Source organism: Molossus molossus, unplaced genomic scaffold (assembly GCF_014108415.1).
Source record: "Molossus molossus isolate mMolMol1 unplaced genomic scaffold, mMolMol1.p scaffold_m16_p_19, whole genome shotgun sequence".
NCBI lineage: Eukaryota > Metazoa > Chordata > Mammalia > Chiroptera > Molossidae > Molossus > Molossus molossus.
In genome coordinates this window covers 37,442,067-37,456,384 of record NW_023425354.1, presented here as the reverse complement: position 1 = coordinate 37,456,384, position 14,318 = coordinate 37,442,067, and positions in this window count along the sequence as shown.

The window sequence follows — 14,318 nt, the reverse complement described above, 5'->3', positions numbered from 1 at the left end:
CTTTTCAAGAGAACTTTGGCGAGCGTGTCTTTAAAATGTCAATGCCTGCCCTGGCCAGTTTGGCTCAGCGGTTGGAGCGTTGGCCTGCAGTCCAGAGAGACCTGGGGTCGGTTCCCGCTAAGGGCACGTATCTCGGTTGCAATTTGTCCCCAGCCCTGGATGGGTCGTGTGGGTGGCAGCCATTCGATGTGTACCTTTCACGTCAATGTTTCGCTCTCTCTCTTCCTCTCTCTCCCTCCCACTCTATCTGAACAAAAAAAAGAAAAAGAAAAATGTCCTCAGTGAGGATGGATGGATAAATAAATAAATAAATAAATAAATAAATAAATAAAATGTCAATACCCTCGCCCTCGCCGGTTTGACTCAGCAGTTAGAGCATTGGCCTACGGACTGAAGGGTCACAGGTTCGATTCCCAGTCAAGGGCACATGCCTGAGTTGCAGGTTTAATTCCTGGTCTCCGTGAGGTTTGTGCAGGAGGCAATCAATTGATGTTTCTCTCTCACATCAATGTTTCTCTCTCTCTCTCTCTCTTCTTCTATCCCTTCCACTCTGTCTAAAAAGCAATGTAAAAATATCCTTGGGTGAGAAATAAAAAATAAAATAAAATGCCAATACCCTTTGACCCACAAATTTCATTTCCAAGAATTTACTCCAAGAAAACAAAACAAAATTCAGAAGATGCTTTTTTTTTTTAATCCTCACCCAAGGATATTTTTTTATTTTTTTACATTTATCTTCAGACAGAGTAGGAGGGAGAGAGAGCAAGAGATATAGAGAGAGAAACATCGATGTGAGAGAGACACAACAATTGGTTGCCTCCCGCTCAACCCCAACTGCGGCCGGGGACGAACCGCAACCGAGGCACGTGCCCTTGGCCAGAATCGAACCCGGGACTCCTTGGTCCGCAGGCCAATGCTCTAACCACTGAGAAAAACCAGCCAGGGCCCAGAAGATGCTTTATGTAAAAAAAGATGTTCACTGTGGTATTATTTATAACAGGGTAAATTTAGAAACAACACAGAAACGGTTAGGTTACATTATGGCAAATCCTCTTCATGAGATAGTTTTCAGCAATTAAAAATAATGTCTACTCGTTTCGCAGAAAACAAAATATAAGCGGCTTTGAAAGTTTGTTCAGCCTTTCTTATAAGAAAAAATGTATATTAAAACAAAACTGGCCCTGGTCGGTTTGGCTCAGCAGTTAGAGTGTCGACCTGCGGACCAGAGAGACCTGGGTTCGGTTCCCAAAGAAAGGAATAGTCTTTCATAGGAGACTGGAAAATACATTAGGGTACATGCATGCAATATATACTACTCGCTGCTCAAAGAAAGACCATGTCAAAACCATATGTGCTTTTGTGGGATGATTTCCAAGATATAGTAAGTGAAAAAGACAAGAAGGCAAGGTGCAGAGCAATATGGCTGGCATTCTTCTATTGGTGTGGAAAAGCTTATTTATGTTAAACATGCACAGAACTTCTCTGAATACATGAGAGAATAATGACAGTGGTTCCTCTGGGGAGGATGACTGAAGTCAAGGGTTGAAACATCACCCTTCACTGTACGCACTACACTATTTGAATTTGTTTTAAATCATGAGCATGTATTTTTTTTTTAATGCCAAGAAAAATAAAATACATGAGCAATAAAAAGGATGTCTGTATATATTTAGTTATATAAATACCTATATTATACTCGTAAGTGAAAAAATATAACTTAAAAATTGCTCATATAGTATTTTCACAATTATGTAAAAGGGGAAAAATGTTTAGAGAAAAAAAATTTTGAAATCTACTAAAATGTTAACCTTGGAACTAAGGGTGATTTATCTTTCAACTTCTTCTGTTGTTTCCAAAGTGTGTTTAATGATCACATTTGACTCTTATGATAGATAAAAATAAACTTTTGTGTTAAAATTAAAATTAAAAATTATGTTACATTAAAGTATGTGCAGAAGGGGAGATAAGAAGTTAATACACCACTCAAGTTTTTTTCAGCTCTGTGATTCTGCATTAATGACGTTTGTTACGGTTTCTTAATTCCTTTTTACTTTTTCCGGCTTGACAACGGCTGCCGATCAAGACAAGACCCAGATCATAAATCAGTCAAAAGAAAACCATATTTATCATACCCAATACCAATAAATATGCTGTTGGATGAGCTTTATCAGACGTTACTGCACTGCAAATTCATACCACCTTTTTGGAAAGCAATTTGGCTATATGAATCCAAAGCTATAAAAAAGTGTTTATGCCCTATGACCCAGTTATTTGCCTTCTGGAATCCTAAGGGGAAAACCTGAAATACTGGAGAACTTTGTGCATAAAGGTCTTAATTAAGAGTGGTATGCGGCCATAAAAAAAATTACAATTTCGAATAGCATGTAGCAACATGGGAAAATGTTTACGATACAGCGTTAAGTAAAGGTAGAAGAATACAGAGATGTGTGTATCCTACAATTATAACCACTTAATAAAATGCTGTGAAAAAACCCTGGAAGGAAGCAGACACCGGCATGTTCACAGTGCTTGAGAGGGGGAACTCCTCCTTTTCTCTTTTCCAAAGTATGTCTAATGTATTCGTTTTAAAAAATAATACATTTAGAAATACTTGAAAGTTTGAAGTCTGGGCTGTTCTGCAGGAAGTGATTACTCTCTCTCTGTTACTCTGTCAATATTTCCCTTTCGTGAAAATAAATCCCCTTCATCTCATGTCATCATAACCGTCACTAGTATGTATTGAGCAACCACTTTATACTAAGCTCTTTACTTCTTTTATTTTAATGAGTCCAGGGAAGTGGAAATTCCTATTACCATTTTGCAGATGGGGAAAACTGAGGCTCAGACAGGCTAAATGCCACAACTCAGAGGTGACAACATCAGGATTCAAATCCACATCCTTCTAGCTTCAAACCCAGTTCTTCCCACCGTATCACAATGACTTCCCGTGACAAGGAAAATCCAAATACTCTGAGCCGGGGACGCCAGGCAACATGTCTGGCACTGCCACTGTGGGAAAAAAGAAGCGTCTGGCAGGAAGGTGACTGCAATAGGAAGTGGGCTCCCAGAACTGTCCTGGCTGGCGGGATCAGCGCCGTGCACTCTCACACACCTGGGCCCCGGGCTGGATGAGTTAGCTGGCTCCCTGCACAGAGACTCCACGTGGCCTGGCCCGTGGCCAGCACAGATGTCACGTCCTCCTGCCAGCGCTCACAGTGCTGGTGTTAACCTGCCAAAAGGCCTTTTTAAAAAGCCCTTAAAGCTCTCTTTAAGGATTCCTGGTTCTGGGCATGCGAGGAGACGAAGCTGCCTCCCCTGTGGTAGAAATTCCAATGCCACCTGGCTTGGCAAGAGAAAATGATCTCTAACCACACTGACTCCCAGAGCCTGCTGGGACCCAACCCCGGAGCTAAGGCTGAAGCGCTGCGCAGAGAGCTCCCAGGGGCTGAGCCAACCACGCGAGCAAGGGCTCAGACTCTCGGGAAAGCGGGAAGCCCAGGTCAGCCTGGCGGTGACCAGGCCAGAGATGCTCAGGCCAGAGGCCTCTGAGATGCGGACACAGCTCAGTGGAAGACAAACCAGCACCAAAGAGAGCTTAGGACCTGAAGTGTCGGGGACCTTCATACACTGTTGATAGGAGGATCAATCGACCCTAGCCTTCAGAAAACACTTTGGCACAATCCGGTCCAGCAATTCTACTTGTCATCACTGTAGCCAGCAAACCCTCCCACCGTGTGGGCCCAGAACATTCACGGCAGCGTTGTGCATAAAAACAAAAACTGCAAATAGCCCAAACACCCGTGCACGTGATGAATGAAGCAATAATATATACGGTGTGATTTCATTTCATAGAAGTCCAAAAACTCTCCAGACTAAACAGCGTGGTGACTAGGAACATGTGCCTATGTGGTAAACCTGTACACCCACAGCAATGAAAAACACAAAAATCAGGATGATGATGATTGGAAAGGGCGAGGGGAAAGGGTGGGCTTTGAAAGGAGCACTCGGGGGTTAGAACGTATTGGAAACATTGCCTTTGTTAAGTTAGGAGCTGGGTGCCAGGGTTTTATTTTTACTAGGACTCTAAACTGACTCCATGCATTATATATGCTTATGTATATATATAAATTATGCCCTGGCCGGTTTGGCTCAGCGGTTAGAGCGTCGGCCTGCGGTCCTGAGAGACCCGGGTTCGGTTCCCGCTAAGGGCATGTACCTCGGTTGCAGTTTGTCCCCGGCCCTGGTTGGGTCGTGTGGGTGGCAGCCACTCGATATGTCCCTTTCACGTCGATGTTTCTCTCTCTCTTTCTCCCTCCCACACTCTATCTGAACAAAAAAATGAATAAAAAATGTCCTTGGGTGAGGATAAAAAAAAAATTATATATAAATTATTTCCAATTTAAAAAGAAAACAAGAAAAATCTGAGTGGGAAGCTGCTACTTGTTCAGTGGAGGTGGCCCAGGACTTGGCAGCCTGCCCAGCTCTGCCCAGGCCCCACTGATTTCAAGGGCCCGGAGAAGACAGGGCACAGTCTGTGGCCGGCCTAGAGAAAGGGGGTGTGGAGGAGAAAGCGCAGGTCTGAAGTCAGTCAGAAGGACGAGTTCAGATCCCATCTTTGCCTTTGACCGACTGCATGACCCTGATCACGTAATTAAAATTCTCTGAGATCAAATGTCATCTGTAACATGAGTATAAACTAAGCCTCTAGGCTCTTATCGCTGAAGCCTCCGCACCTGGTATCTTGTTTGGCATAAAGGGATAAATATACATCAAAGACCAAATCTTGTCACAAGAAAAACATCAGATAAATTCCAATAATGAACCATCCTATAAAATACCTGACTAGTAAGTAACTCCTTAAAACTACCAAGGTCAGCCCTGGCTGGTTTGGCTCAGCGGTTGGAGCGTCGGCCTGCGGTACAGAGAAAACGACCAAGGTCAACAACAAGAAAAAAAGAAAAGTCACAAAAGGACAAATAATGTATAATTCCACTTATATGAGATACCTAGAATAGTCAAATTCACAGGGAGAGTAGAATAGAGGTTACCAAGGGCTGGGAAGAGCGGGGGAATGGGGAATTGTTCTCTAATTGGACAAAGTTTCAGATTGAGAAAATAAAAAGTTCGGAAGATAAACAATGGTGATGGTCATACAACAGCGTAAGTGCACTTAATGCCACTGAACTGTACACTTAAAAGAAATGGTTGAGCCCTGGCCAGTTTGGCTCAGTGGTTGGAGCATCAGCCTGCGGTCCAGAGAGACCTGGGTTCGGTTCCTACTAAGGGCACGTACCACGGTTGCAGTTTGTCCCCGGCCCTGGTTGGGTTGTGTGGGTGGCAGCCACTCGATGTGTCCCTTTCACGTCGATGTTTCTCTCTCTCTCTCTCTCTCTCTCTCTCTCTCTCTCTCTCTCTCTCTCCCTCTCTCTCCCTCCTACTCTATCTGAACAAAAAATGGAAAAAAATATCTTTCAGTGAGGATAAAAAAAAAAATGGTTGAGCCTGGCCGGTGTGGCTCAGTGGTTGAGCGTCGACCCATGCACAAGGAGGTCGCCAGTTCAATTCCCAGTCAGGGCACATGCCCAGGTTGTGGGCCCAATCCCCAGTGGGGACATGCAGGAGGCAGCCAGTCGATGTTCTCTCTCATCGATGTTTCTATCTTTCTCCCTCTCCCTTCCTCTCTCTTTAAAATCAATTTTAAAAAGAAAAAAAGTAAAATGAAGGCTGAGCAGGACCAAGGGGCTGAGGGAATGTCCAAAGCCTCTGTCTTCAGGGCCTTCTTTTGAGAGGGCCCAAGTCGTCAGCATGATCCCCACACGATGGCAGACCTTCACCCAAAGACTGAGCGTCTCCATACTCCTGTCCTGCCTGCCTACCCGGCAACAGTGGCCCTTAGCCCCGGGGAAGATCAGCCTCCCCTACTCCACTGCCACACACTCCCCCAGACCTCTGAGGATTTGGTTAGCTTCTCTTTATTTCACATTTCTTAGTACTGACATTCTATATTTGTCTTCTCTTCTCACGAACCAGACCCAGGGCCTGGCAGATACTGAGAAAATACACACAGGCCACCTGAACTGGGAGCTTTTGCCCCTCACAGCCATAAGCTCCATCAAAACAGAGACAGTCTTGCCCTGGCCGGTTTGGCTCAGCGGTTAGAGCGTCGGCCTGCGGTCCTGAGAGACCCGGGTTCGGTTCCCGCTAAGGGCGTGTACCTCGGTTGCAGTTTGTCCCCGGCCCTGGTCGGTTGTGCGGGTGGCAGCCACTCGATGTGTTCCTTTCGCATCGATGTTTCTCTCTCTCTCTGTTCCTCTCTCTCCCTCCCACTCTACCTGAACAAAAAATGGAAAAATGTCCTCGGGTGAGGATAAAAAAAAAAAAAAAAAACAGAGACAGTCTTGCCCTGGCTGGTGTGGCTCAGTTGGTTGGGCTCAGAGGTTGCCGGTTAGATTCCCAGTCAGGGTACATGCCAGGGGATCCTGCAGGAGGCAACAGACAAATGTTTCTCTCTCTCTCTTCCTTTCTCTCTGAGATCAATACAAAATCTTTAAAAAAAAAAAACAATCTCTCAGTATCACGGAATCACAGACTCTCCGAGGCCACCCACCCTAAGCCCTTATTTTACCAGGTAAGAAGCCGAGGCCCAGAGGGTCCCTGTGACTTGTCTAAAATCGCAGCTAGTTGAAAACAGGGCTGGGATTGGGACCAAGAATCCCCGAACCCTCGTCTTTTCTCCTGTAATGTGCTGCTTTCCTCAAGCTGATATTTAATGGACTTCGGTTTCTGGCGATAAAGACTAGACACTCTGAACTACTTCCTGCTGAAATATTTAAAACGCTGAATAAAATGTTTTCAATCCTTTAAAGGCAACCAAGTGAGCTAGCAAAAAGGGGTTAAAAAGGCCAGGAAAGAAGGGAAAGCAGGAACCCGGGGAGGATGTGGAAGCTGCCTTTCTCCCTGCAGAAACATGCCAAGGCCAAGCAACCAGGGCTTCAGCTGTCAAGGCCTGGTGGAGTGCAGGGAAGAGCAAGCAGACCCTGGCCCATTCACCTAGAGAACCAAGTGGAGAACTCTGCAGCGCTGGCCCACAGCTCCAGGACAAGAGTGGGCTAGAAATGAACTCAGGCTCCCCACAGAGGAGCGAGGAAAATTGCCCATGTTCAACACTGAAAGTGGATGGAAAGCCCAGCTGGTGAGGTTCGGTGGATTGAGCAGCTTCTTATGGACCGATAGATCCCAGTTCGATTCCCGGTCAGGGCACATGCCTGGGTTGCAGGCTTGATCCCCCACCCCACCCCACCCCACCCCGTGCAGGAGGCAGCCAATCGGTATTTCTGTCTCACATCAATGTTTCTCTCTCCCTTCCTCTCTCTAAAAAAAAATCAATAAAAATTAAAAGTAGATGGAAAGAAAAAACACTTTTACCCTGAGAATTCTTTGACCACAAGCCAGCTCTTATATTTAAATTCATCGACAGTGGTCAAAAATCCTCAAGCCACCCTGGCCAGTTTGGTTCAGCGGTTAGAGCATCAGCCTACGGACCAAAGAGTCACAGGTTCGATTCCGGTCAAGGGCACGTACCTCTCCAGGTCGTGCAGTGGTTCTCAACCTTCCTAATGCCGCTACCCTTTAATACAGTTCTTCAGGTTGTGGTGACCCCCTACCATAAAATTATTTTTGTTGCTACTTCATAACTGTAATTTTGTTACTGTTATGTCTGAGGCGACCCCTGTGAAAGGGTCGTTTGACCCCCAAAGGGGTTGCAACCCACAGGTTGAGAACTGCTGATGAGGGAGGCAATTGATGTGTCTCTCTCACATCAATGTTTCTTTTTCTCTCCCTCCCTCCCTACCTCCTTCCCACTCTATCTGAAGATAAATGGAAAAATATCTTCGGGGTGAAGATTTGGAGAAAAAAACAAAAAAAAACTCCTCAAGGCCCATTGAGCAAGGCTTCCATAAGAATACCTGGGGCAGGCAGAGGCCATAGCCAACACAAAGGCCCTGAGGCAGGGTCATGCCTGGCTTGTTCCAGGAACACAGAAGACCTAAGGGGATAGATGGCGTGGAGAGTGCCAAGGAGAAGTAGGAGACAAAGTCACAGAAGTTACAGGAGACCAGGTTGGGCAAGGCCTGGTATGTTGTTGTAAGACCTTGGAGTCTTCTGAAATGCAGAGCCATGGAGGAATGAGGGTTGCTCAACAATGTGCATGTTTTTTGTTGTTGGGTTTTTTTTTTTGCATTTTTAATATTCATTTCTTTTTGTGCCTTTTTTAAGATTTATTTTTGCATTTTATTTTTTTATTTTTCTCACCCGAGGATATTTTTCCATTTTTTGTACAGATAGAGAGGGAGGGAGAGAGAGAGCGAAACATCGACGTGAAGGGACACATCGAGTGGCTGCCACCCACACGACCAACCAGGGCCGGGGACAAACTGCAACCGAGGTACGTGCCCTTAGCGGGAACCGAACCCGGGTCTCTCCGGACCGCAGGCCGACGCTCTAACCGCTGAGCCAAACCGGCCAGGGCAAGATTTATTTTTGTTACAGATGTTTCTCCCCCTCCCCCACAGACACCTTCCTTCCCATTCCGCCCCCCCCCCCCCCACCAAACACTGTTGTCTATGTGCACTGGTTACGCATACATGCATATGAATTCTTTGATTTATCTCATCCCCCCCCTTACCCCCTCACCCCTCTCCTCTGAGGTTTGTCATTCTGAACCAAACTCTTTTCTCTCTCTCCAGGTCTGTTTTATTCATCAGCTTTTTTGTTCATTATATGCCACAAACAAGTGAGATCATGTGGTATTTGTCTTTCTCTGATTGGCTTATTTCGCTTAGCATAATACTCTCCGGGTCCCTCCATCTCGTCTCAAAGGATATGAGATCTTTCTTTCTTACAGCTGCATAATGTTCAACAATGTGAATATTCTTAATGCCACCCAACTACACACATTAAAATGGTAAACTTCAGCCCTGGCTGGCTCAGTTGATTGAGCGTCTTCCCAAGCACCAAAGGATCGCCAGTTCAATTCCTAGTCAGGGCACATGCCCAGGTTGTGGGTTCAGTCCCTGGTCGGGGTGCATATAGGATCTGTTTCTCTCCCACACCGATGTTTCTTTCTCTCTCCCTCTTCCTTCCTCTCTCTCTCAAATCAATAAAAATACATTTAAAAAAATAAATAGTAATAAAATGATAAATTTTGTTATGTATATTTTACCACAATTTTTTTTTTAAATGATCACTCCAGCTGCTGTGCCAAGAATATATGAAATTCCCTGGGCAGATGACTCAGTTCCTTGGAGGGTCGTCCCATATGCCAAAATGTTGTGGCTTCGATTCTCAGTCAGGGCACATACCTAGGTTGCAGGTTCAATCCCCAGTCGGGGCACATACAGAAGGCAAGCGATCAATGTTTCTCTCCCACATCGATGTTTCCCTCTCTCTCTCCCCCCTTTCCTCTTCCTCTATAATCAACAAACATATCTTTGGGTGAGTATAAAAATAGAATATGTGGAATAAAAGCTGGGAGACTAACTAGGAAGGTGTTACAGCAAACTGGCTGGAACGACGGTGCCCCAGGAGGATGGCAGCAGGATAAGGGGTGAGGCCATATTGTGGACGTGTTGGAAGGAAGAGCCACATAGGTTCCTGACATTGGCTGTAAGGGATCAAAAACAAGCAGCAGCTCGCGGTGACGCCGCGGTTTCTGGCCTGAGCAAGTCGGGAGGACAGAGTTGCCATCGATGAACCAGAAGACAGTTTGCAGAACATACGGAGTTAAGCTTGGGACCTGCTGAGTGAGCGATGTCTCTTAAACATTCAAGTGGAAATGTCATATGTTGGTGAAGATAGGGAGCAAGTGGCACTTTCACACACTCCTAAGGAAGTGAAAATGGGGACCACCCAGAAAACCTTGGACAGTATCTATCAAGCTGAACATGTGCATCATCTCTGACCCGACATTGTTTCCAGGTTTGTGTCTAATGGCAGTCGGTGCGTGTGTTCACCTAAAGACACGAACAAGAAAGTTCATTCTTCAAAATGACCTTGAACTGGACATCACCCATCAACAATAGATTAGATAGAGGGTGATAGAGTCACACAACGACATACTAGTCAGCCATGTCAATGAGCAAGTTACTGCTATGCAGTAAGGTGGATGGATCTTACGTTATAGAATATAACCTTCCTGGAGGATCAAGTCAGATAGAACAACAATATCAATCACGTGGCCAAATTTGAAGTTCAAAAACAGGTAAAACTGGTGTTCAAGCAAAACCTGCATGTGCTTGTTCGTAGCAGCAGTATCTGTGATAGCCTAAAGGCAGAGACCGCCCAAACGTCCGTCCACTGATGAACGGATGAAGGAAGGCGGTATAGCAATACCATGGAATGTTATTCAGCCATAAAAAGGGATGAAGTTCTGATACATGCTACAACATGAACGAACCTTGAAAACATTATGCTGAGTACAAAACACCAGACACAAAAGGCCATATATTGCAGGATTCCATTTGTCTGAACTATCCAGAACAGGTAAGTCCACAGGAACAGAGAGAAGATGAATGGTTGCCAGGGACTGAGGAGACTAGGAAACGGGGTGACTGCTAGTGGGTGTCGGCTTTCTTCGGAAGTGATGAAAATGTTCTGGAGGCAGGTAATGCTTATGGTTACACAACACTGAGTGTACCAAATGCCACTGAATCGTATGCTGTCAAGTGGTTAAAATGATACATTGTATATGTATCTTACCATGATGAAATTAAAAATATAAAACTAATCGATGCTGTTGTCAGGATAGTGGTTACCTTGGAGTGTAGAGGGATGAGTGATTGGGAGGAGCACAGGGCTTTTTTTAACCTGGATGGTAGTTTCATGAGTGTGTTCATTTTGTAAAGATTCACTGAGCTAGAAAAGACAAAGATAGACGATTCTTTCCAAGTAGTTTTGCTGCAAAGTGGAGCTGAGAAAATGGACGGGAGCTGGAGGAGGAAGTGAAGTCAGGGGAGGGTTATTTTCAGATGGGAGAAATGACAGAAGTTTTGGGCATGTGACAGTGATTGGGTCGAGAGGGGGGAGAGACCGTCCAGGAAAAGTGGAAGGAATGGCTTACGTGGTCCTTGAGTAAGGGAGAAGAGGTGAGACCAAAGGCCTGGGCGGGGATCTGCAGTGAGTCCACCGATCAGGTCACCTCTCAGGAAGCTGATCACCTGGGTGGGTGGGTAGGCGGATAGTGGTTAGTCTGTGGACGGTCACTCCTGGGTTAGCCTCGGGTTTACTGTCCCCAATTTCCCAATGAACAACCTGAAATTCAGGGAGAAAAGAGAAGTGGACCCCAGGTCTCCCTGATTCTGGGTGCACAACCCCAAGCTGCCCGAGTGCCTCATGCTCACCTGTGCCCCACGTAAAGGAGCCCTGTCTACTGTTCACCCTGAAACAACCTTGCAGACTTGCAGGGGTAGCAAGCATCCTGGGTTTCTATGGATTCTGGGATTTGATGAACAAGTCTGCTCGCCTTATAGATACGCCTTTCACATACAGGACTTTAAGTACATCCCTCCTCAGCCTCCATCTTTCTAGGCTGAAGAATCCTAACTGGGGAGCCTGCCCTGCTGGTAAAAGCCCTTCCCCGCCCCATTGTCTGGCTCTTTTCCAGTTCGATTACGTCTTTCTTGGAATGCAGAGGCCATAACAACACAAATCACAGTGGCTTCCATTTTGAAAAGCTTTTTGCAGGGACAAGGGCCCCATTTATGTATTCAAACTGATGGTCAGCAAGGCTGCGGCCCAAGGTCACGCAGAGGGCCAACAGAGCCCAGCAGGGGAGAACCCCAGTTGCTGTGGTCTCTGCCCCACGCCCAGCTCACTGCCTGCAGGGCCCAGGTGGGCACACAGACCAGGCAGGTGCCTTAGCAGCAGGGGCTGAGTCACGTCAGACTGGTTTAAACCGACAAGGAGGATTTATTGAATTACAGAACTGGAAGTCCTGACGCAGGAAGGCTTCCAGGTTGGCAGATAGTTCAACGATGTCCTCGTGGTCCCAATTTCATTCTGTCTTGCTGTCCACAGAAGCTGCAGTGGGTTGAATGGCAGCCTCAGGCAAAAAAAAAAAAATGTTTCTTCCAGAACCTGTGAATGTGACCTTATTTGGAAAAAGAGTCCTTGTCAGTGCAATTAAGTTAAGGATCTTGAGATGAGATCATCCTGAGTTACCTGGGTGGGCCCTAAATCCAATGACAAGTATTCCTACAAGAGACAGAAGACAGACATGGAGAGGAGAGCCTCGTGAAGACAGGCAGCGATTAGGGGGAGCAGCCACAAGCCAAGGGCTGCGGTAGTCCCCGAAGCTGGAAGTCAAGGAACAGACTCTCCCCGGGAGCCTCTAGGGCAGTGGTTCTCAACCTTCCTACTGCCGTGACCCTTTACTACAGTTCCTCATGTTGTGGTGACCCCCAACCATAAAATTATTTTTGTTGCTACTTCATAACTGTAATTTTGCTACTGTTATGAATCGCCATCGGAAATATGTTTTCCGATGGTCTAAGGCGACCCTGTGAAAGGGTTGCTCGACCCCCAAAGGGGTCGCGACCCACAGGTTGAGAACCGCTGCTCTAGGGGAAGCACAGTCCTGTCAACTTGATTCTGAACTTGTGGACTCCAGGACTGTGAGAAAATAACTCTGTTGTCTTAAGCCACCAAGTTCAATGGTAATTTGTTAGGCAGACCCAGGAGCCTAACACAGAGGACAAGAAATACAATTATTCAGGTCAACTTGGGCCTGAACTTCATGCCCTGTCCAGGGTGAGGTTAGCTTTCCCCAAGGTCCATGAGCTGCACAAGAAGAAAGGTGTCACCAAAAGGAGGGTCACCGCCCTGGCTGGTTTGGCTCAGCGGTTAGAGCGTCAGCCTGCGGTCCAGAGAGAGCCGGGTTCAGTTCCCGCTAAGGGCATGTACCTCGGTTGCAGTTTGTCCCCGGCCCTGGTTGGTCGTGTGGGTGACAGCCACTCGATGTGTCCCTTTCACGTCGATGTTTCTCTCTCTCCTCCTCTCTCTCCCTCCCACTCTAACTGAGCAAAAAACGAAAAAGTGTCCTCGGGTGAGAACAAAAGGAGGGTCACCGAGTGTGCACCACAGACACCCTGTTCAGAAAGGTGTAAGAGAGGGTACTCTAAAGGTGTGGCCTGCACATGTTCAAGGGGCAGGGCTAACAGTCCAGGGGCATCCTCTAAACCCAGGAAACAATCTCCAACATCTGGAACATGGAGCATCTTCTTCGTGAAATAGCAGGTGTGAAAGTGCTTATGAATCGCAAAGCTCATTCTCACCTAAGGGACCATTCCATCCACCTGGCTGCCCAAGCCAGGATGGACCTCAGGTTCACCCCAGACTCTTTCCTCCCCACACTCTTCCCTTACAGGCAATCTGTCCCCACTCCTGTCGGCTCTGCCTTGTGTAAATAGTTCCCACCTGTCAGCTCCGACCTCCATAGCCACCGCACTAGTTAGGTCGCCACCCTCTCTTATTAGATTACAGCCCTTGACTGGCCTCCTGGCTCCAGGCTCAGAGTCCTCCTACCACTCTCCACCAGGAACTGGAAGGATCTTCTAAAAATGTCACATTCCTGCTAAAAACTCAAGCCCCTTCATAGCTTCCAAGCCCCCTTGCTTACCTGACTTTCTCCCTCGCCTTGAACCTCACCAGCTCCCCAAATATACGAGTCCTGTCACATCGGGGGGTAGGGGGGCCTTTGCACCCACAGCTCCCTCTGCCTGCCCATGTCCTCCAGGACTCAGCTTCCTTGACCTCCCACCCCTTTTTCGGGGCTCCCGCTGCACCCTGGGCTTGTGTAGTTTTCCTGTGGTGCTTCTTTTGTGTGCCATTACCTTCCCACTAGACTCAGAGCCCCCCAAAAGCACGAACCAGGTCCTCCACCTCTCCATCCTGAGTACACAGTATATGGCAGATGTTCAGAAAGAAACTGATGAGCCCTGGCCGGTTTTGCTCAGTGGTTAGATCTTCAGCCCGAGGAATGAAGGGTCTTCAGTTTGATTCCCAGCCAAGGGCACGTTCCTGGATTGCAGGTTCCATCCCCAATGTGTCTCTCTCACACTAATGTCTCTCTCTCTCTCTCCCTCCCTCCCTCCCTTCCCCTCTCTTTATTATCTTAAGATAGGTGGAGAAAATGTCCTCGAGTGAGGATTAACAACAACAAAAATTGATTAATAAAGATCAAAGCTACTCAGGATCCCCTTGCTTTTTCTGAAACGAAATTCACCCTAGACTTTTGCTAAATCTAGATATATCTCCCACCC